Raw genomic sequence first — 27,919 nt, forward strand, 5'->3', positions numbered from 1 at the left:
ACTAACTCTAAGAAGGTAGTATCTTTAGTTAGACTATACCATTTGTAGGTCATAGAGAATTTCTAGACTCCAATGATTCAGGTAAATATTTTTGCTAAGATGTTTGATATCAGATTATTTCTTTGGGAGTCATATTTTTGTTAATGTGAGTCTTTATTACACAAAAGAAAATAGATGAAGAATCATATTTTTATCTAATGAATCACATCCTAAAAAATTACAAGCAAGCATAGTAGAGACATAATAAAGATTTCCTATAGTTAAAATTACTAGTTATTTGCATAATTCCAACATATGTCTATTAAAACAATATGTACCCATATATCTTTCTTTCAAAAAAGAACAGTAGGCAAAATGGCTGTACAGTTAAAATTCATGGATTTGAAAAAAGGTAGAGAGATGAGGTTTATTTATGCTGAATAAATCCCAAATTTACTTTTTTTAATTTAAAGTTTGATTATACAACTGCTTCTTAGTTTTATGCCAACTTTTGAATAAATGAGTCATAAGAGGCAAAGCTATTGGTTGATAACAGAAAATATAATAACAGTACTCACATTTTGACATTTCTATTGCACCTTTCACCTTGAGAAAATCCAAGGCAATTGACCTGAAAGTCATTTCTATACTCTTAGGATTTGCAAGCCCCAACTGAATCAAGTTATCTTAAAATACAAGAAAAGCATCCACAGTCCTTTGGCCTGTCAACCTACCTTGCTGGCACTCACTACCAAAGGCCTCTGAGGCCTGGAGAATGTATTTGACCCTTTAAATGATGGCCAGTTTCATAAAAAAGAAGGAAATCCTACCTTTTGTGACAATATGGATGGATCTTGAGAGCATTACACTAAGTAAAATACTTCAGACAGAGAAAGGTAAGTACTGTATGCTCTCACTTATGTGTGGAATCTAACAAAGCTGAACTCATTGAAACAGAGAGTGGAATGGTGGTTGCCTGGAGCTGGGGGAGGGGGAGAAATGGGTAAATGTTGGGCAAAGGGTACAAACTCCAGCTATAATGAATAACTTCTGGGGATCTAATGTGCAGCATGGTGACTATAATTAACAACGCTGCATTGTATACTTAAAAGTTGTTAAGAGAGTAGATCTTAAAAGTCACCACCACACACAAAACAATGGTTAATTATGTGAGAGGATAGTCCTGTTAACTAACCTTATTGTGGTAAGCATTTTGCAATATACACATGTATTAAATCATCATGTATAACTTAAGCTTACACATGTTATATGTCAATAATATCTCAATAAAGCTGGAAAAAATAAATACACATATAAATGACCCTAGTTTTTTTAAAAAAAAGATGGCCAGTTGGTCATAAAAGCTAAAATCACTTTCTATTTAGCAACGAACCATAAAAATTTCCTAACTTTATACTTCAGGGCTTATGCATGCCCGGCCATTAAGCAGTTAATCTGTCAATCCAATATAATGTCAGTATCTTGAAGTTGTAAGGGTCCTTCTATGCTATAGAATCCAAATTCCAATCAAGTATAGGAAACACTTTTACAACATTTCTGTTGTAGTAATCCTTTTTCTTAACATGCCCAGTAGACGGGCAATTCTGATTATCAGGTGAATATCTCTTTCTGTCTATACATTTAATCACTAGAGTCTTCTTTTTTATGTGGTAAAAATGTATAAAATGTAGGTTCTTGCTTTCTAAGATTTTACAGCTGTTAAATAAAAAACATGCAAACACAATACTAAAGATACTACGTTAGAACACAGTATCACAGCACAGTGGGAACACAAGGAAGAAAGTGGCCAGTCTACTTTACATACTATGAGAGTATGAAAAGGCTTCATGAGCATAAAATACTATGATAAAATGTTAAGCCAAAAAAGAAAAAAATCAAGTTATAAATTGTATTTACAGTATTATCTCAGTTAAGTAAAGAAAAATTGGATAGAAAAAATAATGAAGCTGATACATTAAACATGGTGCCTCTGCAAACTGGGATGATGGCTGATTCTTTTTTGTTTTTTCTTTTACATAGTCAGGGGAGCATGTAATACTTTCATGCTCGTGGGGAAAAAAGTCAAAACACCAACAAAATATGTAGCATCTAGAATAAAACATATTGAGTCTACTTGAGGAAGAAGAGAATTTTTTTCACAATCACCCACTCTTATTTTAATTAACTAGCTTCAGTAAAGAGAGTCTTTCCAAAAAGAGAAGAGGTAAAGAATACCAAATGCATCTACCCCAGAGATAAACTTAGCAATTCTGCTACCCCTACAACAGTCAGATAACATTGCTCATGTCACAACTGAGTGTGTATTAGCTTCTGAAGTATAGCACACAGGCAATGGAAACAGTGTTTGCATTAACACACTCTTTATGGAATGAATTTGAAAGACTTTTCTGAGTTGTCCTGAAAAAAAAAAAAAAGAAAGAAAGAAAGCAGCCTCCCACAGCTGGTTCCTCTATTTTTGGCTTCTCCTATCCCTGTTTTCATGGCAGCTGAGAAATATTAATGTGAGAAAAGTATCTTTTATTTTAGTCTTTAGAAAAGATCTCAACAGAAAACCCTGCAACTTCAGCAGTAGAGGGTAAGAGTTCCAGCATCATATTGTGGAAGTGTATTACTGGAACACACTGCAGGAAAGAGAATCTACATAAAATAGTACTTTTGACTTACATGAGACTTCCCCAAAGCGTATGCTGTTTACATATAATGCTTGATAAACATATCTCACCAAAAGTTAATATATCCCCTAGGAATAATTGCATAAAATAGGTGTGTAATAAATCACATAGATAGAAAAGGCAAAATGGAAAAAAAATTTTTAATCCACCACCAATCAACAGAAATAAACGTTTAACAGATCTATTTGAAAACAGGAGAAACTTTCAACTTTATGAGAGACTTTCCTCCTGACTTTCTTATAAATCACATATACCTATAAAATTAAATGCTTCAAAACATTAATCTTGAAAAAGGTACCAGTCACATTTGATCCAGCAAATTGGCTCAAAAAAATATCTATATACCGAATTGTGGCCATAGATCCAAATCACATTTGAAAGAGTAATGACAAGTTACTCCAGTTTTATTGACTCAATCAGATCATATGGTGAGTCATTTCCAGACATATCGATAAACTCATTGATTCCTCTCATTCTTGTAGTCACTGGACTATAGAAAAAAGGATCAGTAGCCATTTGACCTTCATTGTGTGTTAAACAAACACCAGATGGCAAGAATTCATTCAGGAAATCCATTCTTTCTTCTTCATAGTCATGTTCACACTGTTGCTTCCCACTGAGCCTTTATCTCTGTTTGTCATGGTGCCAGAGCTGCCTGCATAGCACCTTTCATGCATCACAGCTTTCAAATCTTGTCCCATTAGTTTCATTTTGTTTCCATCATAAATAATCTCCCACTTTCTCATACACTCTTTCATTATCTAATAATGGGCTGGGTCATTATACAAAGGAGCCAAGTATTAAAGGGTTAGTGAGTACAATTTGTCCACTTGGTTTCTGGCCAGTGTGTGAACTATTTATTAAACAGATAAATTTAGGCACTAAAAAAAGAGACCTAAAGAATGCAAACATCCCCATCCTGCAAACAAATTTTCAGGAACACAAGACGTAAAAAAGTGAGGACATTTGAATCTCAAACTGGAAACTTTAAACCACTATACCATAAGTGTAACCTAATTCAACCTCATTATTTCAAGAAACACACAAAAGCGACTACCCTCTCCTCTGTAAAATTCCATCGCAATTCCTCTCCTTGGCCATTCCCTAGACTCATTTGGACATCAGCCAGCCATCTCGAAGTGTTGAAATGCTGGTAAGCATTTACAAGCCAAGTGACTCCATTCTGAGAGTGTTATCCTATGACTAAATTTCACAGAGCCCAAGGAGAGAGACTTGTCTTTTTGGAGAATGTTGTACAGAGACAAAATAGGAAAGCTGGACGTTACGTAAGATTTTTGCCAGCATTGCAAAGTTTAGTACAAACGAGGAGCATTCCCCAGGTCTCAGTAGAGTGGTTCTTCAGTGTTCACAGGAAGTTAAATGTTGAGCAAATAAAGTATTCTAACAGATTCTTCTATTATTTAAAGAAAAGTTACGAAGTTTAGAATGTGGTGTGTAGGATGCTGTGAATATGTCAGCACTGAGTTAAATCATCCCAGCCTATTATTCCCACAGGCAGGCCAATTATCAGGGGATAATTGGACTGATAATGAGCATTCTGACTGGTCGAGAGGTCTCTCTAAGGGTACAGCACTCCCTTCCCCTATGACGCTGTCCGCTGTGCCAAACCTGGCATAAGTTAAAATGGGGACTTTTAAAAGAATGTAGTATTTTTGAGAAAAATCAGTTTACGTTGATGGAAAGTAAGGTGTTGAATGCTAAACATTTTTTAATAAAGAAACAATGATACAAGGTATTTAGTAAAACACAATAGTGGTACACAATCACTTTGTTTTTTTGTAAAATATTCCTATTATATAAAAGTATTTTAACTATATTTAGAAAAATAAGAAAGCAAATAAAAAAAGACCCATTCATGATCTCATCTCCCTAACAGGGCCAATTTAATAATTTTGGAGTTTGAAACACATATTCAACGGAAAGTCAGTGGTAGCATTTGTGTAACCAATTATTCTATTATTTGCTGTTGTATGTTGACAGTAAACTTGTATTAAGTCCTATCTATGGCAACATATTTAACTAAATATTTTCATCCTGGAATGCTCTTTCCTGCCCTCTTCCACCAGATAACTTCTATTTATTCTTTTACTTCAGCTTAATTTTCACTTCCTTAGGGATAGTTTTTCTCTGACTTCCCGAAGCTGAATTCCTATTACACCAAATCACACACCGCCTCTTCCTGGCCCTTATCATTGAACGTGATTATTTGATTAATGTCCATCTCTTCCAGTCAACAGTAGTCTCCACGAAGGCCAAATGATTCTTCTTTTGCTAGTACTACATCCCAGAGTAGCACCTGACACATAATATGTGCTCAATAAATAATCATTGAATGAATGAGTACATGAATGAATTCAAGCATTTTCTATATAGCTCTAGATGATGACATCTGAAGAAAGACGAGAAAATGGTTTGTATACTGATCTATGAATAAGAATACATATTGTGCTAAAGACAGTATCTGCTCTGGTAATTCTATCACCTTGGCACCTTACACTTTTATATCATCAGCCCACCAGCCCCATCCAAAAAGAAAATAACAAGAACTATGTGTGATTGACTATTTAGGAAGAAAAAAGTCAGGTAGAGAAAAAGACATGGCTTAAAGCCCCCAGTAAAAATTGTCATTAATTGTGTACCCTGTACATTGTTTTCCTTTGAATGGAAGAAACATTTCTTCATAGATTTCAGGATGGCTCGGGTTTCACACATAGCTCCTCACTCAGAAAGTTTACAAGCTGAAAAGTAAATTAAAAGCACCTCATCATATACTGCTTTATTCAATTGAGTTCAAACTACAGAATAAAACACAACCAACCATTTCCAATCTGAACCTTAAATCCCAAACTTTGCCACAAACGTCAGCTCAAGTTTTCTTTAAACTCTGCTCAATTTCCTGGCAGCATTTGCAAGACTTGTCTTATATTTCATTTTTGTCTCAATTGCTAATATCATCAGAAGTGGTTTTCTTTAAAGAACTAACAATTTCTTGTCTTTTATTATATAAATTTCAAATTCATAATGAAAATAAATGTATCATTTTCTCTATATTTTATAGTTTTATGTTTTATGGCAATGTATGTTTAAAATTTCTGAAAAATTAAACAATTTTATTGACCTTTTTCTCTTTTTGTTGTCTATTTCAGTGGACAGCTCAGCCTCATCATTTCATTTTTTTAAATGATAAATATTATTTTCTAGAGTAGTTTTAGGTTCACAGAAAAACTGAGCAGAAGTACAGAGAGTACCCATATATTTGCTGTCCCTATGCATGCACAACCTCTCCCACTATTGACATCCTGCATCCCAGTGGTACATTTGTTACAATCCATGAACCTACATTGACACATCATTATCACCCAAATGCCATAGTTTACATTAGAGTTCACTCATGGTTTTGTATATTCTATGGGTTTTGACAAATATATAATGACATGTATCCACCACTGTAGTATCATATAGAGCAGTTTCACTGCCCTAAAAATTCTCCACATTCCACATATTCATCCCTCCCTCATCCCCAATTCCTAGCAACCACTCATTTTTTGCTGTCTCCATTGTTTTGCCTCTTCCAGAATGTCATAAAGTTGGAATCACAAGGCATGCAGCCTTTTTGGATTGGCTTCTTTCACTTAGTAATATGCATTTAGATTTCCTCCATGCCTTTTAGTGGCTTGACAGTTCATTTCTTTCTAGCACTGAATAATATTCCATCGTGTGGATGTACCAGTGAATTTACCTATTCTTCTGTTGAAGGAAATCTTGATTGCTTCCAAGTTTTGGCAATTATGGGTAAAGCTGCCATAAGCATCCATGTGCAGGTTTTTATCTGGACATAAGTTTTCATTAGTATGGGTAAATACCAAGAAGTGCAATTGCTGGGTAATATAGTAAGAGTATGTTTAGCTTAGTAAGAAATTGCCAAACTGTCTAAAAAATCGGCTGTACAGTTTTGTATTCCCACTAGCAATAAATGAGAGTTCCAGTTGCTCCACGTACTTGCTAATCTTTGGTATTTCCAGTGTTGTGGATTTTGGCCATTCTAACAAGCGTGAGTGGTACCTCATTGTTTTAATTTGCAATTACATAATGACATATGATGTTGAACATCTCTTCACATACTTACTTGCATTCCGTATATCTTCTTTAGTCAAAGTTTGTTCAGGTCTTTTGCTCACGTTTTAATCAGGTTGTTTATTTTCTTATTGCTGAGTGTTCAGAGTTCTTTGTGTATTTTGGATAACAGTCTGTTATCAGATATGTCTCCCGCAAACATTTTTTCCCAGTCTTTGGCCTGTCTTCTCATTTTCTTGACATCGTCTTTCACACCGAAGTTTTTAATTTCAGTAAAGTCTAGCTAATCAATTGTTTTTTTATAGACTGTGTCTTTTATGTTGCATCAAAAACTCATTGCCATATCCAAGGTCACCTAGGTTTCCCCTTATGTTATATTCTAAGAGTTTTATAATTTAGCATTTTACATTTCGGTTTGGGATCCATTTAGAGTTAACTTTTGTGCTTATGCCTAGATTCATTTGTTTGCATGTGAATGTCCAGCAGTTCCAACACCATTTGTTCAAAAGGTTATCTTTTCTCCATTGTATTTCCCTTGATCCTTTTGTCAAGCTCAGTTAATTATATTTACATGGGTCTATTTCAGGGTCTCTGTTCTGCTCCATTGATCTATTTGTCCATTCTCTCAGGAACACACAGTCTTCATTACCAGAGCTTTATAGTAAGTCCTGAGTCAGGTAGTGTCAGTCTTGACTTTGTGCTTCTTCAATACTGAGTTGGTTGTTCTGGGTCTTTTGCCTCTCCATATAAACTTTAGAATCAGTTTGTTGATATGCACAAAATAACTTACTGGGGTTTTGATTGGGATCGCATTGAATCTATAGATCAATTTGGGAAGAACTGACATACTGACGATATCCAGTCTTTGTTATCTATGAGCATAGAATGTCTCGTTTATTTAGTTCTCCTTTGATTCTATTCATCAGAGTTTTGGGGTTTCCTCACATAGGTTTTGTACATATTTTGTTAGATTTTACCTAAGTATTTCATTTTTGGGGGTGCTAATGTAAATGATATTGGGTTTTTAATTTCAGACTCCACTTAGTCATTGCTGGTATATATGAAAGCAATTGACTTTTGTATATTAACCTTGAATCTTGCAAACTTGTTTTAATCAGTTATTAGTTTCAGGAGATTTTTCATCAATTCTTTTGGATTTTCTACATAGACAGTCATCTGCAAACACAATTATATTCTATTTATTCTCAAATTTTTGTCTGAAAAAGTCTTTATTTCTCTCTCACTTTTGAAGGATAATTTCACAGGGTACAGAATTCTAAGTTAAAGGCTTTTTTCTATGAACACTAAATATTTCACTCACTTTTTTCTTCCTTGCATAGTTTCTGAGGAGAAGTAGAATGTAATTCTTATCTTTGTTCCTCTATAGACAAGGTCTTTTTTTCTCTGGCTTCTTTCAGGATTTTTTCTTTATCTTTGGGTTTCTGAAGTTGAATATGATATGCCTAGGTGGCGGATTTTTGATATTTATCGTGCTTATTTCTCTTCTCTGCCTTCCTGGATCTACGGTTTAGTGTCTGACATTAATTTGGGGAAATTCTCAGTAACTATTGCTTTGAATGGTATTGCCATTATATATATTTACACCTTTTATCATTGTCTCACAATTCTTGGATATTCTATTTTTTTCCAGTCTTTTTCTTTTTGCTTTTCACTTTTGAAAGTTTCCATTGTCATATACAAAAGCTCAGAAATTCTTTCCTCAGCTGATGAGCCCACCGATGCATTCTTTATTTCTGTTACATTGACTTTGATCTCTAGCATTTCTTTTTTATTTTTTTAGATATTTCATCTCTCTGCATGCATTTCCATCTGTTCTTGAATGTTGCCTATTTTTTCCGTTAAAGCTTTTAGCATATTAATCATAGTTTTTTAAACTTCCTGTTCTGATAATTCTAACATTCCTGCCATACTTCACTCTGATGCTTATTCAGTCTACACGCACTGTGGTTTATTTTCCTGTTAGTATGCACCGTAATTTTGAAAGGTGGACATGATGCACTGGGTTAGAGTAAGTATGTTAAATAGACCTTTAGTAATGTATTGGTAAGGTGTCGGGGCAGGGGAAGTGTTCTATAGTCTTATGATTAGGTTTCTGTCTTTCAGTGAACCTGCACCCCTGGACTGTGACCTTCACAATTGCTTCTCAGTTTTCCTCCCCTCTGCCCTGCTTATGTGAGACAAGATAGCTTGAGCAGATTAGAGTTGGATATTTCCTTTCCCTGGGTCAGTTAGACTTTGGTTAAATAGTTTCTCCTGAGGGTAGGCCTTGTTAAGAATAGAATGCTCTGCCATATTTCAAAATTTTCCCTTTTCGCCTCCCACTGCCAGAAGCATGAGGGGAGTTTTCTTTGATGTTCACTGTAAGGAACTGGAAGAGCTCCTAGAGGTAAAACTCCTAGAGGTAAAAAGTCAGAGTAAGATCCTATGAATGGATCTTCCTGGAGTTTTTAACACTCAGACTTGTCCACATTGAGCCCCCAGCAATTTGTCAATTATACTTTAAGGTTTCTTTTCTTTGTTTTTTTTGGTTTGCTTTGGTAAGAAAAATTTATGCCAATCTTCCTCTATTTTTGTGAGATGCCACCACAGCATGGCTTGATGAGCAGTGTGTAGGTCAGAGCCTAGGATCCAAACCCACAAACCACAGGCCACCAAAGTGGAGCATGTGAACTTAACCATTATGCTACTGGGCTGGCCCCTAGTCTAGGTTTTCTTACCCCAGCATTGGTCCCCAGAGAGGTTTCTGCTCATGGGTTTCTGCTTTGGTAAGTCGTTATTCTCTTTATCCACCTGTCAGTCTCTCCAATTTGGGGGACAGTGGTTTGCCCTGTGACCACACTTCTATGATGGATCTAAGGAAAGCTGTTGATTTTTCAGTTTGTTCAGCTTTATACTTGTTGTTAGGACAGACCATGAGCTCCTTACCTGCCAGACCAGAACTCCCAGTTTCATTTTTACAGAAAATTATATTGAGGTTCAGAAAGATATTTTATAAAGGCTACAAAGTATAAAAGTATTTGGAGACCCGCTGCACAGTTTCCTAGCCAGGGTATGAAGAGGTCTCATGGAAAGTGCTTTCTCATGGACACACTTGACACCCATGGAACTGAGGCAAAGCCACTTTGTTTTTCTGCTAAACTCTTCTACATGATTAAACAGTCGCTTGCCCTAGTCTTTGGCCACCATTTTCAGTAGTTACAAAGAAACATAGAAGCTCCATATGAAAGACTGCTTTTTCCATGACTTCCAGGTCACCAGGACAGTAGTTAAGGAAGGGCTCCTGAACTCAGAGTCTTCCTGGAAAGCCCTTCACCTACCGTCCTGCAAAATTTTCCACCTTACATCCTCTACCTACCTTTTCGGTGCTGATATCATCATGCCCTTTCCATAGTAAATATCGAAAGCCCAAGATTCCCATTGATCCTGAAAATCCTAACCTTCCAGGACCTATAAGCAGAAGACAATTCTCCTGCACCCACCAGTCCTACTCATCTTCTATTCTGCCTCCTTTCTTTCTTTTTCTCAATAGCTTGTATCACTATATGATATATCTTACTTATCTGCTCCTCCCCGCCCTAGAATGTAAGCTCCATGAAGTCAGGAATTGCATGTCTTTGGTTCACTGTTGTCCCCAGAGCCTAAAATAGTGCCTGGTTTGAAAGCTTTATTGAATAAATGATTCTTTCACCAGTGAAAATGATTTTCAATCAAATTGACTCTGTGTCGAGGACGTCAATCAGTTTGAATACTTTTAAAACTCAATTGACTTATTCTATTTGACTAGCAAATGCATTCAGTCAAAATGTCATTATATAGGCATAATTTATACAATCTCTTCTCACTAATATAATTATATGTAAAGTTATCTGCATTTCCCTAAAATATTTTCCCAATGATACAATCTACTGGAACTCTAGAACACCGTATGGGGCAGAATTACCTAAATGCAGTTCAGTAATGTTTTCAATATGATCCTATTAATTCATAAATGCTTATTCCATATAATATCTAAAATATTTTATTAAAATAAAATGTTATGGCTAGAAAATAAAATACTAAAACCTTTTATGACTGGATGGAGCAATTGTAGGTATTGTTAATTTCCTCTTTATACTTCTGGATACTTTCCAAATTTTCTGCAATGATTATGTATTAATTTTATAAGAAGGGGAAACATTATTTAAAACAAAGAATACTTTAGGATCCTGAAGGAAAAAATATGAATTGCACAGTAAAATTAAAGATAATTTTGTATCTTTATTAAACATAACTTTTGTTAGGTAGAATGGTCTATTCTCTCATTCATCTTCATGCTATGTTGACTATTCTAAAACTCTTCACTTATCAGACAAGTGATTTTAATTTTTATTATATCCTTTGTTTCTTGATGTAATATTTTTTGTTAGCATTACTTATTTGGAGCTCTTTTTTTCTATTTCATGTGAATTGAGTAGCATATTTTGTTAATGCATTTTATTTTTAGAACATTTTCAGATTTACACAAATATCATGAAGATAGTAGTGATTTCCCATAAACTCTGTACCAAGTTGCCCTTATTATTAACATCTTACATTTTTTTGTTGGTACCGTTAAGTCGATTCTGACTCTTAGTGACCCTGTGTACAGCAGAGCAGAGCACTTCCCAGTCTTTTTGTACCATCCTCTCACCTTCCAGTGCTGTACTAGAAAATGCTCCACTGCTATCGATTTTCATGGTCAATTTTCCAGAAGTAGGTGGCTAGGTCTTCCTTTCTAAACATCTTACATTAATATAGTACATTTGCCAAAATCAATGAACCAATATTGATATACTATTTTTAACTGAAGTCCGTATTTTATTCAGATTTCCTTAGTTTTTATCCAATGTCCTTTCATTGCTGTTGTTCCAGAATCTCATCCAAGATACATTACATTTAGTTGTCAGGTTCCCTTAGGCTACTCTTCACTGTGACAGTTATTAGATTTCCCTTGTTTTTGATGACCTTGACAGTTTTGAGGAGTACTGAAGAAGTATTTTATAAAATGTCTCTCTATTGGAATTTGTCTGATGTACTTCTCAGTGGTAGACTGGGGTGTGTGTTTCGGGGAGGAAGACCATAGAAGTGAAGCGTCATTATCCTCACATCATATCACTGGTACATACTATCAACGTGACTTATCACTGTTGATATTGACCTTGACCATCTGGCTGAGGTAATGTTTCTCAGGTTTCTCTACTGTAGAGTAATTGTTTTTACCTTTTTCCATACTGTACTTTTTGTGAGTCACTATGCATGGACATCACTTAAAGACTGGAGAATTATGTTTCATTTCTTTGAGGGCAAAGTGTCTACACAAACTATTTGGAATTCTTCTACAAGGGATCTTTATCTTCTCCTTCGTTTATTTATTCAATCTCTTGTTTATATCAATATAGACTTACAAGTATTCATTTTATACTTTAGTTTAAAGTTCAATACAGTATTTATTTCTTTGCTCATGGTTCTATCCCCAGCTGTTGAGAGCTCTTTCAGTTGGATCCTATGGCCCTTTTAACATACTCCTATCAGTGTGTGTGTGTGTGTGTGTGTGTAGCACTTCTCTAATTTCTGGTGCTGTAAGATGATCCAGGCTCATCTTGTATGTTTCCTGCCCCAAACCTAGAATCAGTCATTTCTCTATGAAGTTCTGGTTCCTTTGGTTGGAGAATGGTGTTAGCAATCAAGATCTGGGTACTAGGTATATTCTTTGCTAATGGAGTGTCATTTCTTTTAGGCCCTCTCAGCTGACACAGCAAAGAAATATTTGTGTGCATATGAATACATGTATATACATATATATATATAAATATTACTATATATAAACATTTGTATCTATATGAAGCTAAAAATAAGTTCATACTGATGTCTCCAACTCTAATCTGTTACCACATTGATCAGTTTATTCTCCTTCTTTTACTTATTTGTAAATTCTTACTCCAACAGTAAGCAAGCTTGCTCCCATAATTCACTGTCTATTTACTAAATTATGTAATTCCAGTATACATGTATAGCAATATCAAAAGTGTTAACCCATACGCCCATGAAGAAAAAAAACTACCCTGTAAATCCTCTGTCTTTTGCCTATTCAATTCTTCTCCCTCCCTGCAACCACTAATCTTTTACTGTTTGCCTTTTCCAGATGTCATATAATTGCTATTATATAATATTTAATATTTTCAGACTGGCTTGTTTCACCTTAAAAATAGCATTAAGAGTCATCTGTGTCTTCTCATGGCCTGATAGTTTATTTGGGTTTATCGCTGAGTAGTATTCCTTTGTGTGACTGTCCCACAGTTTGTTTATTTATTCACATATTGAAGGACATCTTGGTTGTTTCTGGATTTTGGTAATGACAAACAAGGTTATTACAAACATTCATGTGCAGGTTTTCAAGTGGGCATAAGTTTACAAGAAAGTTGGACAAATATCTAGGAGCATGATTGCCTGTGATGTGATCACATTGTAAGACTATGTTAGGCATTGTAAGAAACTTTGCACCTGTCTTCCAAAGTGACTGTACCATTTTGCCATCCCACCAGTAATGTTGCTCCAAATCCTACCAGCTTTGGTATTGTCAGTCTTTTTCTTTTATTTTACTTGTTCTAATAGCTATGTTGTGGTGTCTCATTGTTCCAGTTGGAATTTCCTAATGACAAATGATGTTGATCATCTTTTCACATTTATTTTCCATCTATATATCTTCTTTACTGATATTTTTGCTTTACTTTTTAAATTAGGTTGTTTGTTTTCTCATGGCATGATTTTTAAGAGTTATTTATATGTTTGGTATATAATTTCTTTCCAGGTAAATGTTTTGCAAATACTTCTCCTGGCCTGTGACTGCTACTATTCTTGTCTTAATGGTGTGAATTCACTTTGCTATTTTGTTGAGGATTTTTGATCTGTATTCAGGAGAGATATTGGTCTACAATTTCTCTTCCTTGTAGTGTCTTTGTCTGGTTTTGGTAGTAGGGTAATGCTGGCCTCGTAGAAGGGGTTAGGAAGTGTTTCTCCTGCATCTATATTCTGGAAGAGATTGCGAAGAATTGTTATAATGTCTTCCTTAAATGCTTCGTAGAATTCACCAGTGGAAACATCTGGGCCGATGCTTTCCTTTTTGAAAGGTAATTGTTGATTCAATTTATTTAACAGATATCGGCTACTCAAACTAGATATTCTTCTTGTGTGAGTTTTGGTAGTTTGGTGGTTTCAATTCCTTGAAAGCAAGGAATTGGTCCACTTTTTATAAGATGTCAATTGAGGGCATAAAGTTGTTAATATTATTCCTTTATTATTCTGTTAATGTCCTTGGGACCAGTAGTGACGATCCCCTTTTCCTTTCTGATACTGTGAATTTGCGTATTCTCTATTTTTTCCTAGTTAACTTGCCTATAGATTTGTCAATTTTATAGATCATTTCAAAGAAGAAGTTTTTGGTTTCATTGATTTTCTCCATTGTTTTCCTGTTTTCAATTTCATTGATTTCTGCTCTAATTTTTATTATTTATTTTCTCTTGCTTGATATAAGCTTAAATTAGTCTTCTCTCTCTAGTTTCCCAAAGTGGAAGCTTAGATTACAGATTATAGATCTTTTCTTGTTTTTGAATATATGCATTTGATGTTATAAATTTCCCTCTAAGTACTGATTTCACTGCATCCCACAAATTTTGATAGGTTGTATTTTCATTTTCATTTAGTACGAAATATTTAAAATTTTTTTTCTTGAGATTTCTTCTTTGACCCATATGGTATTTAAAAGTGTGTTGTTTAATCTCCAAACATTTGGGAGTTTTTCTAGCTATCTATGCGTTATTGACTTCTAGTTTAATTAATTCCATTGTGGTCAGAAAACATACCCTGTATGATTTATTTTCTTTTGAATTGGTTAAGATGTGTTTTATGACTGAGCATATGGTCTATCATTAAGAAATGTTCCAGGCAATCTTGAGAAAAATGTGTATTCTCCTGGTGTTGAACGGAATATTCTATAAATGTTAATCAGCTCGAGTTTATTAATAACGCTATTCAGTTCAACTATATCTTTACTGATTTTCTGCCTACTTGATCTGTCAGTTACTGACAAAAGGGTTTTGAAATCTTCAACTTTAATAGTGGATTTATCTATTTCTCCTTGAAGTTCTATCAATTTTTATCTTACATATTTTGATACGTTTTTGTTCAGGTACATATATATTAAGAATTGTGAACTGCTTAAAGAAGTGGCCCTTTATTTTTATATAATTCCCATCTTTATCCTTAATAATAATTTTTCTTCTTCTGATGTCAACGTTATCTGAAATTAATATAGCTGTTCTAGCTTTCTTTTGATCATTAACAACAGGTTATTTCTCTCTCCATCTCTTTACTTTTAGGCTATTAGGGTCTTTATAATTAAAGTGGATTTCTTCTAGACATCATATAGTTCCGTGTCTTTTTTAATATAACAGTCTCTGTCTTTTAATTGGTATATTTAGGCCATTCATATTTAAGATGAATTTTTATATAGTTGGATTAATAATCTCCATGTTTCTGTTTTCTGCTCATTGCATAGATTCTTTGTTTCTTTTTCTCCCTCTTTTTTTGCTTCCTCTGGTTTCAATTCAGCCTTTTATTTGACTTCATTTTCATTCTTCTCTTAGCATATCAGCTATACTTATTTTTTTTTAAATTTAGTGGTTACCCTAGAGTTTGCTGTATACACTTTTAACTAATCCCCATGGGCTATAATCACACAACACATCATTACTAGTATAACTTTAAATAAATAGTTGTCTTTTAGATTAGTTAAAAGTAAGAAAAGTAGAACTTTTTCTTTAATAAAATGCTCTCATTTATTCCTTCTCTGATGTTCTTCCTTTCTTTATGTAGACCTGAGTTTCAGAAATATATCTTTTTTCTCTCTAAAGGGCTTTTGTAAAATATTTCTTGCAGCGAAGGTCTATTAGTGATGAATTCCCTAAATTTTCATTTGTCTGAGAAAGTCTATATTTTCCTTTGGCTTCTAGAGAATAATTTCACTGAATATAGAATTAGAGGTTGAGGGTGTTTTTTTAATACTTTAAGTGTTTTAATTCACTCTCTTCTTGCTAGCATAGTTTTAGAAGGGAAGTTTGCTGTAATTCTTATCCTTTTTTTCTCTATCAGTAAGGCTTTTTTAAAAATTCTGGCCAATTTCAACATTTTATCTTTGTCTTTGGTTTTCTGTATTTTGAAGGTGATATGCCTTGATCTTTTTGGTATTTATCTTGCTTAGTGTTTTCTGAACTTCCTAGATCTATGATTTAGTGTCTGTCATTAATATTGCAAAATCCTCAGCTATTATTACTTCAAATATTTCTTCCACTCCTTTCTTTCTTGTCCTTCTAGTATTCCCATTGCATGTAGGTTACACACTTTTTGTAATTGTACCATACTTGTTGGATGTCCTGTTCATTTTTTTCTTTTTTTTTTAAATTCTTTTTTCTCTTTGCATTTCTTTTTGGAAAGTCTGTAGTGACTGTCTTCGAGGTCACTTATTCCTTTGTCAGCTGTACTAAGTTCACTGAGGAACCCTTCTAAAGCATTCTTCATTTTTGTTACAGTCATTTTGATGTCTAGAATTTTCTTTTGATTCTTTCCTAGAGTTTCCATCCCTCTGCTTACTTTCCCCATCTGTTCTTGCATGCTGTCTACTTTTTCCATTAGCACCCTTGACATATTTATCACAGTTATTTTAAATTCCCTGTCTCATAATTTCAACATCTGTGTCATATCTGAGTCTAATTTGATGTTCACTTTGTCTTCAGACTGTTTTTCTCTTACCTTTTAGCATGTCTTGTAGTTTTCTATTGAAAACCAGATATGATGTATTAGGAACTGAGGGTAAATAGGCCTTTAGTGTAGGGTTTCATGTTAGTGTGTCTAGGAGTAGGGCTGTTTAATATTTGCTATAGCTGTAAGTGCTAAAGGCTTCAAATTCCTTTACTGCCTTTGTTTTTGTGTTTGGCTTCCCTAAGAACTCTTCTTTAGATAAAGTCTGCCTTGCAGCATCTTGAGCTATAATGCACTATTTTCATACTGTAACCCTGTTGATATGATGGTAGCAAATGGAGGAAAGCAAGCATTCTACAATATTATGATTGAATCTCTGTCTTTTAGTAGGCCTGTGCACCTAGACTATAACCGTTGCAAGTTGTAGTCCTTAGGTTTTTTCCACTTAGGTGTTACAGGAAAGTTACAGGAGGCTGGAGTGGAGACAATGCCTTTCCTTAGGTAGCGAAGCTCTGGTAGTCTGTCCCTTGAAGAGTAGTGCTTCATTATGGCCACACCCCATGGACTATTTCACAATGGCTACTTTTACCCTCCTCCGTGAGAGCCAGGAGGGAATCTTTCTTGGTTCTTCGAAGTGAGAAACTAGAACGGTTCCTGGAGGCAAAATCCAAGAAAGTGAGAGGCCCCTTTAACACTGCAGCCCCCAGAAATCTCTCACTTTCATGCTAGTCTACATTCAGCATCTAAAAATTCATCGAAATTATCATTTAAGTGTTTCCAGTATTTATGGCTCCAGTGACTGCTTCCTAAGGAAAGAAGATGGAGACTGTGACTCCACGTTTGCCTGTCTTTTTGGATTTCAGGGTGGCAGTTTTCTCTGAAACCTCACTTCTCTGCTAGGTCCAAGAAAAGTCATTGATTTTTAGTTTGTTCAGGCTTTTTCTGGTTGTAAAAATAAGAGTGATAACTTCCAAGCTTTTTACATGTCAGAGTTGAAATCAGAAGTTTGATATCTTTTTATTTTTAAATCACTAGTGCTAGACTCTTTTGCCTGCACAAAGTCTCAATACCTCTAAAATTAAATATCCACGTCTCGACTGGTCTCATAAACATAAGCATCCATTGATGAGCTTGCCTCTCCTAAGGCTACAGAGGAAATCCATGTGCCAGAGGAAATTTTAGCCCTGGAGTCAATTTTAAGGCGCTGGAAACCCCCACACATGAAAATATAAAATTGATATCATCATTCTCCAAGTTTTTATTTCACTGCTTTTAAAAGTAGTGAAATATATGCCACAATATGTCTCATTCTAAAGGTTGAAAAATTTATGCTATGACTATAATGACATCATTCTGCCTCCTACAGAAGGCTTTTGCTTGGAGAGTTCAGCAAGAGAACAAAATTAACAGGAAACGTCACTTTCACACACAGATGGAAAAATGTTAACATCTCCTGAATTCTATGACAGTCTCCTTGATGGGAACATATATGTCACCATAACGTCCCAACGATGTGCAAACACATCTTATGAGCAGGTGCTAAACTGAGGTCACTGCTGGAAGATGGAAGTTTTGGCAGCCCTGAGAACAAAAGATTCCTCCTAGGTGTAGTTTCCAGCTAAGAAATAAAAGCCATGTGTAAGGAATGTTCCAGGCAAGATAAAACTTCTGGAAGCTTTGGTGGCAATGGACAGAGGAGGCCTTCTATTACTTCTATTCAACTTTCATTTCATAGATCATGCAGAAACCCTACTCTTTACTTAAAGACTTCGTGAAATAAAATAAAAATTTTCCACTGATTAAACAATGTTGTGAAAAAGAAATCCATGCCCCTTGCCCTCGTTGAGGCCTGACTTCATAACAGTAAATTATGAAAAGGGTACAGAAATATGCAGCAGATTCATTTTGCTCAAAGATTCGCTATGCACTCCCTAAGTGGTTTTCACCTCTAAAATGTATTCCATGTTCCCAATATATTGAGAACAATAAAGAACAGGCAAGAGCATAAATAGCCAGTTCTATATCTAGGGAGAATAATAACGTGACTTTTCTATAAATAAGATAGAGGAAACATTTTTTTCCTTGCCACGTGTGATCCTAAGAAGGTTTTCTCTCTGAATGTTCACAGAGCTATAGAGTGAGGCATTTTGTATATTTGTGGAAATTTAAGACAAGCAGGATCTATAAAGGATTATAGTGACAAGAAAGCAACATTCTTAATAAGTGCATGGGAGAGGTATACAGAGACATCAAACATTAATAGCCTAAAAACCTGAGTTATTGTTCAAAGAATTGAATGTGAAGCCAAAATATTGGCCCGATTCAATGTCTCTTTCCTCCCAGTCCCATCACAGACACACATGCACACACACACCCTCCACATGTGCTCATGCACACACACACATACACACATATATAAATACCCTTCCCTAATACTCTATTCCATTAATTCACTCCTCTCTATTGCCTTCGCGCTATGTTCCTTTCTCCTGTCTCCTTCCTTTGGCCTAGCAAAATATTTTCCTCAGTTCTACTTTCTTTTCACACTACAGCCCTATCTTCTTCCTTTTGTAACTCTTTTGTTATATCCTTAACATTTGAAGTTATGAAAAATTTGTTACTATTAGACAATCAAGTTTGAAGGTGGGGGAATGAAGGAGAGTAGTTATCTAGCAGTATTCGATAGCTTTCCTGAAATTGCTTCATTAAGATCATCAATAAGACTCAATAAGTGTCTTTTTGGTCTTCTTCTTCCTCCTATTTATAACTGTAATATTTGAGCCTTCCTATTAGCAATTTTTCACTTTAATTGTCCTCTGGAACAAAATTCCCATTGATTTCCATCCTATAACTCTAAAAATTCCTTCTCAGTCTCCTTCGTGGGGCTCCTTCCTAAAGAAAGGGGACTTATTCCTAAGTAAAGGCATTGCTGAAGGTGTGTTTTTGGCTTTCATCTCATTTTGCGTATATTCTTTGGCTCATCATATCTTTTCCGATTCATCTCTATGTAGATGATATTCAAACTGGTACTGAAGAGGTGACATCTAAACTGAGTCTTGAAGGACGAGTGGGAATTTATTAGGTAGATGACAGGAGCAAAATCAGTTTAGAAAAATAGTACTGCGTACACAAAAATACAGAGAGATAAATCCATATGGCAAATTCAGCAGGACTGTCCACAGTGCACAGGAGTGTGAACTGTGCTCCTTGGTGTTGTGCAATGCTACAGTCCGTGATGGAATACTAGGTATAAGAGGGAGCTGTGGCAGATGACGCCACAGCAATAGTAAAGTCATTCATGATATGGAGTTTTGGTTTTATTCTTTTTGTCAGTATATTCTAAAGTATGTTTCAGAACAATTTATTGACAAAAAATTGATAGATATATTTAAAATAGTCCATAATCACATGAATCCAAGCCCATAAAGTTGATCACATTTAAACAGACTTCTCTACTAGAGGGAGCTCTTTATAGCCAATATACCCTGTGACTCTCTTAAGAATATATTATGTAGCATTTGTCAAGGGACCCTTTGACATTTTCTAGAATATACATCGGAAATTTGCTTAAGTAATTGGGGTCCTAGAAGTGTTTAACTTGTATTTTTAAAGATGACGTGGTAGCAGTACAGAAGATGGCTTGAAGATGTTATAAATAGGATAAATATTGCCACATGTAGTCATATAAGAAAGGAAACAAGGAGAAAAACAGCAAGATGAGTACTGAAGAGTTGATCTCAATATAATTGGTGAGAAAATGACCTTCGGAATAAAGCATTGACATAGGCAAGGATAATGAAGAGGAGGAAGAGATTTTTCAAGGGCTTTTCAGGAGGGACACTCAAGCCGCTTATCCAGCTTTTTTAGGAGGTAGACTGAACAGGAGTTGGGATGCAGTAGATGAACACAGAAGTGGGAGAGGGAGGGAAAAGTCCAGTACAGGACCCTGATTTCGGACATCAGAGCTGTTTGAAGGACCATTGAAATCCAGAATGAGGTGGTGGCAGTAGGGGTAGGGCAGTTGCAAGGTGAGTGCTACAATACGAGAAACATGTGAAGAGGCAGAGGAGGATAGCCTTCCCTACAATTTTGCATCGAACGGCACAAGCTCTAAAAGGAACTTTTTTTTCATGTCATGTGAATAAGTAGAGTGAATAATTATCTCACGTCATTTACTCTCTCAGGGATTATTCCTAATTTATTTTAATAACATTTGATCCCATATAAATTTGATATATTTAATTGCCACTAACGTTTAGATAGGTCTAGTACCAAAATGAAAACTCACCATTATTCCTTGTGTTAATCTCTTCAAATAATCCCATTCTGTGAAACAAACAAACAAATCATTCTGCCAAAGAGAGGCTGGAAACCACAGTTTTCTCTATTTCGCCCCTAATATTCCAGTCCTACTGTTTCACCTTTTTAATATCTCTCATATCCAGAAGAGTCCAAAACAATCCTGAAAGACACATAAGTAGAAGTGAACAAATGAAACGACATATTATGTTCTTGGATGGGAAGAATTATCATAAATATGTCAACACAATAAAAATATCATTAGGTTTTTATTTTTCCTAAAGCTAGACAGAGTTCAATTGGAAAAACAAAAAAGATAGCAATAACTGTGAAGTAAAAGATAATGCTGAAAAGAGGAGAATGAAAATACCCTATCCCTAGAAGTTATTGGCACATATTATAAAACTTCTGTAACTAAAACAGTATGAAATCCACACATAAAGAGACAGGTTACATAACACAAAAAGAGGAATTATTTACAGTAACATTAAAACACAAGAATTTGACTGTATGTCCTTATTTGAATATATTCTGTGGTCCCAAAAAAATAAAACGTGAAAAAATAACTGACTATACAATTTCAGGATTTATATTGTAGTAGCAGTGTTGTATTGTTACCATGAGACTGTTGTCTTTGTAGTGAGGGAAAAGGCAAATGAGAATTTACATGATTATCATTGAAAAACAGGAGTGTTGGCCATTAGAGAAACAGAAAGATTATGTAAAAACCATATACTCTTAATTTTGAATTGGAATTAACAATAAATATACATAATATGAACTCACAATAAATTTTATCTTTAAAAAAATACACATTTCTTAGCCTTGTCTTCTGAAAATATGTAAAAACAATGACTGACTCCATAGCAATGAGCACCCCATAGCACTCATTTGTGGTCTCTAAATACCATTTCACAATGCAAGTAATAAAGTCTCCTCGGAGTATGAGTGATTCTGAGTGCTGGGTAGAAAACTTAAAAGATGACCCTGGGATATCTTGTTATATAAGAAAGAAATCTCTCAAAGACACAAAAGTCAACTTAAAGTGGTTTCCGATTGGGCAAACATAGGACAATCTGAACATTAATGAGGATAATTGCAATAGATTGAAATACATCAAACATATTTTAATACATGAGTTCATAATACTTATTTTAAAATAAAGACACTCTTGGTAACTTTGGAGAAGGCTAGGGTACCAACTCATTATTTTGAGAACTGTAAATGCAGATAAATGCACACATTTATCCTGCATTTCTTAGATGAACTATAAGTCAAGGTAATCAAATTATTGATGGGAAGTTTCTATTTGTAGTAGTATTTAATTAGTAAATGAAAGCAATGATTGAATTAGAATATCATGATTTTGTAATAGTTGCTATAACACACAAGAAAAGAGACAAGCAAATATTACGTGCCCTCCGATAGTACACAGCACAACCTATAAACAATTCTTTCCCAGAAATTCAAACATAAATCTGATGAAGCTTTTAAATTTAACCACCATTTTTTGGGAAATATAAGAGTTAGTATAACACTGTAAATATTACCATGAATATGAAATCAGCAAATATTGTCTCGGTCTCTTTAATAAATAAATTTCAAGGTAAAAAAAGAGATGGAAGGTGAAACTAAGATTTAAAACATTTAAGAAACATTATCAACCAATTATAAAGAATGGTCTTTATTTGGACACTGATTCAAATAAATGAATTACAAAAAAAATGTCATATAGAAATTAGAGAAACTTGACCAACGACTGCATATTTGGGATTAAGAAATTTTTAATTTTTTAGGTATGATAACGACACTGTGGTTATGTTTTTTAATGAGTCTTTATCTTTAGAATTTCATACGTAAGTGTGTGTGTGTGTGTGTGCGCGTGTGTTTATATATATATAAAGTATATTGATTGGCTTCAAAAAACCTGGAAGTAAAGTAGGTTGGTAGGAATGAAGATGTAATAAGATTGGTCATGATTTAATAATTTTTGAAGCTGGATGGTGAATATTTGGGGATTCATTATATTATTCTCCCTACATTGTATTTTAAAATTTTTCATAATAAAAGGTAAGAAGAGAAATCTCATATTACTTCCTCCTTCTCCTTTCCCACATCAGGTTCCCATTTTCCTTTTCAGAAATATTGGCATAGTAGCTGGTCTCATCAACCCGGATTTTCACCTCTAAGATCCACCCAGAACATGCTCCTCAGGTTCACCCTCTTAAAAATTTAAAATACAACTTTCCACAAGTAGCTACTTTGCTCAAAATTTATAAGTAATTCTTTACTTTCTTCAAAATAAGCAATCATAAGTTTATCAAAAATAAACCATCATTCATTTGATATCAAAGATACCTCACAACCTGTTTCCACTCAACCCTCTCACTGCTTCCTTTATGTCTCTTTATGAACTCATTGCTTTAGCCAAAGCAGTCTGTTTGTCCACTTGTCTACTTGTCATTAAAACACATGTAGCAACTCCACCTCCCCCTTTACTCTTGCAATGCTCCCGGCCTGAGTAGTTGCCCTTCCTCTATATTTACCTTAATTTCTTCCTTCTTCAAAGCCCTATTCAAGTCTCACTTCCTCTTTGTAGCTTTTTCTAAAGACTTTTCAACTATGATCAACTCACTCTTATTTGAACTCCAGTAGCGATTACTTTCCTGTAACTCTTTTTATCGTATGCTACTGGCCACGGCTAGTGTCTTTTAATGCATATATACTCTGCCTCTTTGACGTCAGGGACTATGTCAGATTTCTATGTACTCAAGCACGCACTGCAGTGCTTTAGACATAGTAATTGTTCAATGGTTGTTGATGTTGTTGCTGTCATTATTACCATTATTATTGGTTGTGGTGATGATGATGACGATAGTGCTGGTAACAATGATAAAGAAAGCTAATTTGATAATAATTGTCAGGATCCCAAAGTTTCTTCATTGAGATGACCTTGGACCAAGAGACTTATGGCTGATTTAGAGAGTATTGATTCATAAAACTGAAAATTCAACTTTCCTGTGGTCCTAAAAGTCTGCTCCATATGTCTCAATAACTTAGTCCTGCCAATCAAGATGGTTTAAAACATATAAGCAAGCAAACAAAAAAGAGAAACAAAACAAAATCCTATTTTCAAAATTCTTCCTTGACTTTATACTCCTTCGAGAAAGAATTACAAATGCCTTGATATAGCATTAGAGGTTTACAATCTGCCCCAAAATCCAGAATCAAATTTAATTCTCATTATTTCCTTATATATACACTCTGCTTTAGTTAAAATAGTCTAATTTTAAATATCTTTGGAACCATTCCTCTTCTATTTCCATTTAACTTCCTTAGTTTAGAGCTTCGTAATTTCTTGGATTGTTTCAATTTCTTTTCTAATCAACCACCTGTCCTCCAAGCATGCTCCCTTCCAGTTCATTCTACACCCACCCTTCACTGGAGCCTCAAAAGGATTTATCCAGCTTAAAATTCTTCCTGATTACCTTAGCTATAAAGCCTAAATGCCTTAACATGGAGTACAAGACCCTTTATGATATTCACTTTCGGTACTTCAAACACCAGCTGCATGCTAGAGGCTTGCTATACAGTGGCAAATACTCTATGGCTTGTCCCCATGAGCTTATTGTCTACTGAAGGAAAGTGGAAGAAATCAACACACAACAGGAGCTATGACAGAACGAAAAAAAATGCCATGAGAAAGAAATTTAGGGAGACGTAATGTAGGTTGATTAGAGAAGGTCTTTCAAGGGGCTGGCCCAGTGGCTTAGTGGTTGAGTTCGCGCTCTCCATTTTCCCGCCCCAGGTTTGCCAGTTTGGATCCCAAGCATGGATGTGTGCATCACTAATCAAGCCATGCTGTGGCAGGCATCCCACATATAAAGTAGAGGACGATGGACACAGATGTTAGCTAGGGCCAATTTCCTCAGAAAAGAAAAGGAGAATTTGTGGCGGATGTTAACTCGGGGCTAATCTTCCTCACCAAAAAAAGAAGGCCTTTCTACTGAAGTAACATTTAAGCTGCTTCCTTCATGTGGAGAATAAGTTACCTAAGATGAAGTTTGAGAAGGCCATGAGTCTAGAGAGAGCAGTAAAGTTATAATATATACTATCTGTTTATGTTCATTATGTGCTTGATGTAATATTACTTTTTAGAAAAATTCATAGTAGGAATGGTTTTTCTATAAATTATGATAATCTTTTGTATTACACACTGTAAATATTTTTCTATTCTGCCATCTGCCTTTTGTTTTTATTAATATTTTTTCCACCAGAAGTTTAAAATTTCAGCAGTCTTCCATAGGTTTTTGCAACTTCTGCTTTCCCTCAATACAAGATTATTATAAATATTCACATATATTTTCTTTTCTACTTTTATAGTTATCTTTTTTACATTTATCTCTTTAATCTATCTGATTTTATTTTTTATATAAGATATGAAAGGGGAACAAACTGTCATTTTCTAAGTGGTTAGCCATTTATTGAATAATAATAATGCCTATTATTTATTGCGGTTTACTATGAGTCAGACACGCTGCCAAATGTTTTATGTTTATTATCTCTGTTAATTCTCACAACCCAACAAGGTAGGTAGTGTGGTACTTCCCAACTTTCAGATAAAGAAACTGAAGAAGAGTTAAGTGATTTGCTCAAGGTAATACAGCTACTACACATAAGAGCCGTAATTAGAAACAAGAGGTATGACCCAAGAATCCATTCTTTTCACAATCACACTGTACTGACTTCCAGAATCCTTCTCCTGCCCGTAGATTTGAAAGGTCTCCTTTTTCCTGTAATAAATTTCATGAAATTCATGTATTACTATATATATTGAAATTTCCTTCTACTTGGGCTATTTCTGAACTTTACATATATTGACGTAAATATATTTACATATATATGCTTATATGTGGTAGTTTTAAGGTGAATAAAGGACTGGTGATTAGTTCTTTTTGTTCCATGTTTCCATGCTTCTGTTAATTGATTGATTCATTTAACCAAATTATTTTTGCATACCGACTATGTTCACTACCTTCACTCTCAAAATTCTCTCTTCAGTTTCTCTGCTATTTCTTTCTCATATTTTCTCATATTTCTCACTTTTTCCTGTACCCAACTTGATCATAGACTTTGATCTAATAATGTTAAACCCCATATAAAATGATTAAACATTTTTGACAACTTTTGTGTTATGAACATTCATGTTGCATAAGAAGAGATTAATTTCTAATTGCTATCTGCTGTTCTAACGTATTATAGTTTTACTATATTGAATACATTGAAAAGTTAGAAGAACATTCACCTAGTCTCTCAGTCCTTGCTGTAAAAACACAACTATTATTTGTTCTCAGAGTGTGTTACACGTAAAGTTTAGCTGTATTTTGGAAGAACACAATCTCTGTTCACGCATCATGATTTCTTGAGATATTCTTTAAGAGGAGCATCATTTCAATGTTTCTCCATAGGATTATTGAATTTCCATGGGCTCCATTTTTCCTTCCCTAGCAGAGCTGCTGTATTAAACAGACTTGCCACCTGCTCTGTTATAGACTCCTTCAAATGACTTCTCTCGACTTAATATACTAATATTAGGTGAAGCTATCAGTGAGTTAGTGAGACACATTCTCTGTACTTTGCAAACTAACACTGAATTGGCCACTTAAGGAAACTGCATTAACTCTTTCAGACCACTAGGGTGCCATTTAGGGCCTTCATGTAATATTTTCCTTAAACTAGGTCATCATGATGTCATTAAGTCATTTTAGAGCACTGAAATAGAGATTTATGAGATGGCCCCTAGTAGTCTGAAAGAATTAGAGCAGGTCTCCAAAGACTATGACCCACTCCAAAGTCAAAAGGGATGAACTTCTCTCAGTATGCCAGGGATTTCCCAGTCCTAGCTACAATTCTCAGAAAGAATGTGCAACCTTTAATAATAGAAAGAAAATCAGTTGAAATTCCACTACCTTGTTCAATCAAAATAACCCCTGAAAAATTATTCTTGTTCTCTCTTCATCTATTCCTGTTTTTAATGCACAACCCTAGACTAGTCCAGGGCCCGTCAGCAGGTTGTCTGTTCCTACCAGATGTTACTTACCCACAAGAAATTGCCATAGAGCTGGAAGTTACCTTTAGAAACTATCTGATAAAAATGGTTTTCTTCAGATAGGGCCCTTGTTAAACCATCTCAGATTAATAAAAAAATTTTAAAGTTCTCCGCATTTTCTTACACTAAGAAGATATTATTCTATACTGAGATAAAATTCCCTTTCTGGTATCCTACTGAACATGTTAGGATTGGGGAGAAATACCTAGCTGTTCTCTGTAGAAATTTCCCTACTCAGTAAAAATCTTTTGACCTAATCTTGCAAGATCTGTGAAATTGTCAGAATATAATATTTTTATAGCCCTTATGCACAACCTACAGGAGATACGTGGGAAACTGTTTATATTGTCACTTTTTGTGACACCCTAATGAGGTGAATGTTCTAGAAATTGGAAAAAAAAATACATGAGAGAAAATGTTTTACCGCATTAGAACAAAATTAACCTTTAAAAAAATTCTCCACATTTCCATTTCCATATCAATTATCTGCTTATTTTTAACTGATTCAAATTCCCAGATATGCATCTATTTATCAATTCTGTGCAAAACTTTTATATAATGCAAGGAATGAGATTATACCTTGTGATGTCATGTTGCTGTATTTAACAGATACTGCAAATTGCAGTCATTCTCACATCACTGTTCAGAATTTCCATGAATCCAAAACAAGATCATGGAACTGGAAGAAAAACAATATTTTAGATTAGGGAAAGCAAAATTTTCCATTTTTGACGGGGAAAAAGAATTCAGGTTTAATCTGATTTATGTTCATAATTTTCTAGAACATTTTCTTATTAGACTTCTATATATAAAAGCACAGTACTTACTGTTACATTCCCCATCTTCATCTGTAAGTAGGAGAGTGTCCTTTAGGCTTAAAGCTCCATTCAAAATGCCATGCTAACTATAAAAACGGGCTTGTTTGCACTTATATACTTAGCTCCTTATTCAG

General features: G+C 34.7%; 1 long non-coding RNA gene across 1 annotated transcript; it reads right to left on the minus strand.

The window, feature by feature from the left end:
* Positions 1–2,795: 2,795 nt before the first annotated feature.
* LOC138925134 (uncharacterized) lies at positions 2,796–27,919 on the minus strand. The gene is made up of 4 exons (XR_011440926.1): positions 27,795–27,919; positions 27,547–27,646; positions 20,848–21,021; positions 2,796–5,431 (listed from the first exon to the last, which is right to left on the minus strand). It is a non-coding gene; the product is annotated as an uncharacterized lncRNA (long non-coding RNA).

Source organism: Equus caballus, chromosome 1, assembly GCF_041296265.1.
Source record: "Equus caballus isolate H_3958 breed thoroughbred chromosome 1, TB-T2T, whole genome shotgun sequence".
NCBI lineage: Eukaryota > Metazoa > Chordata > Mammalia > Perissodactyla > Equidae > Equus > Equus caballus.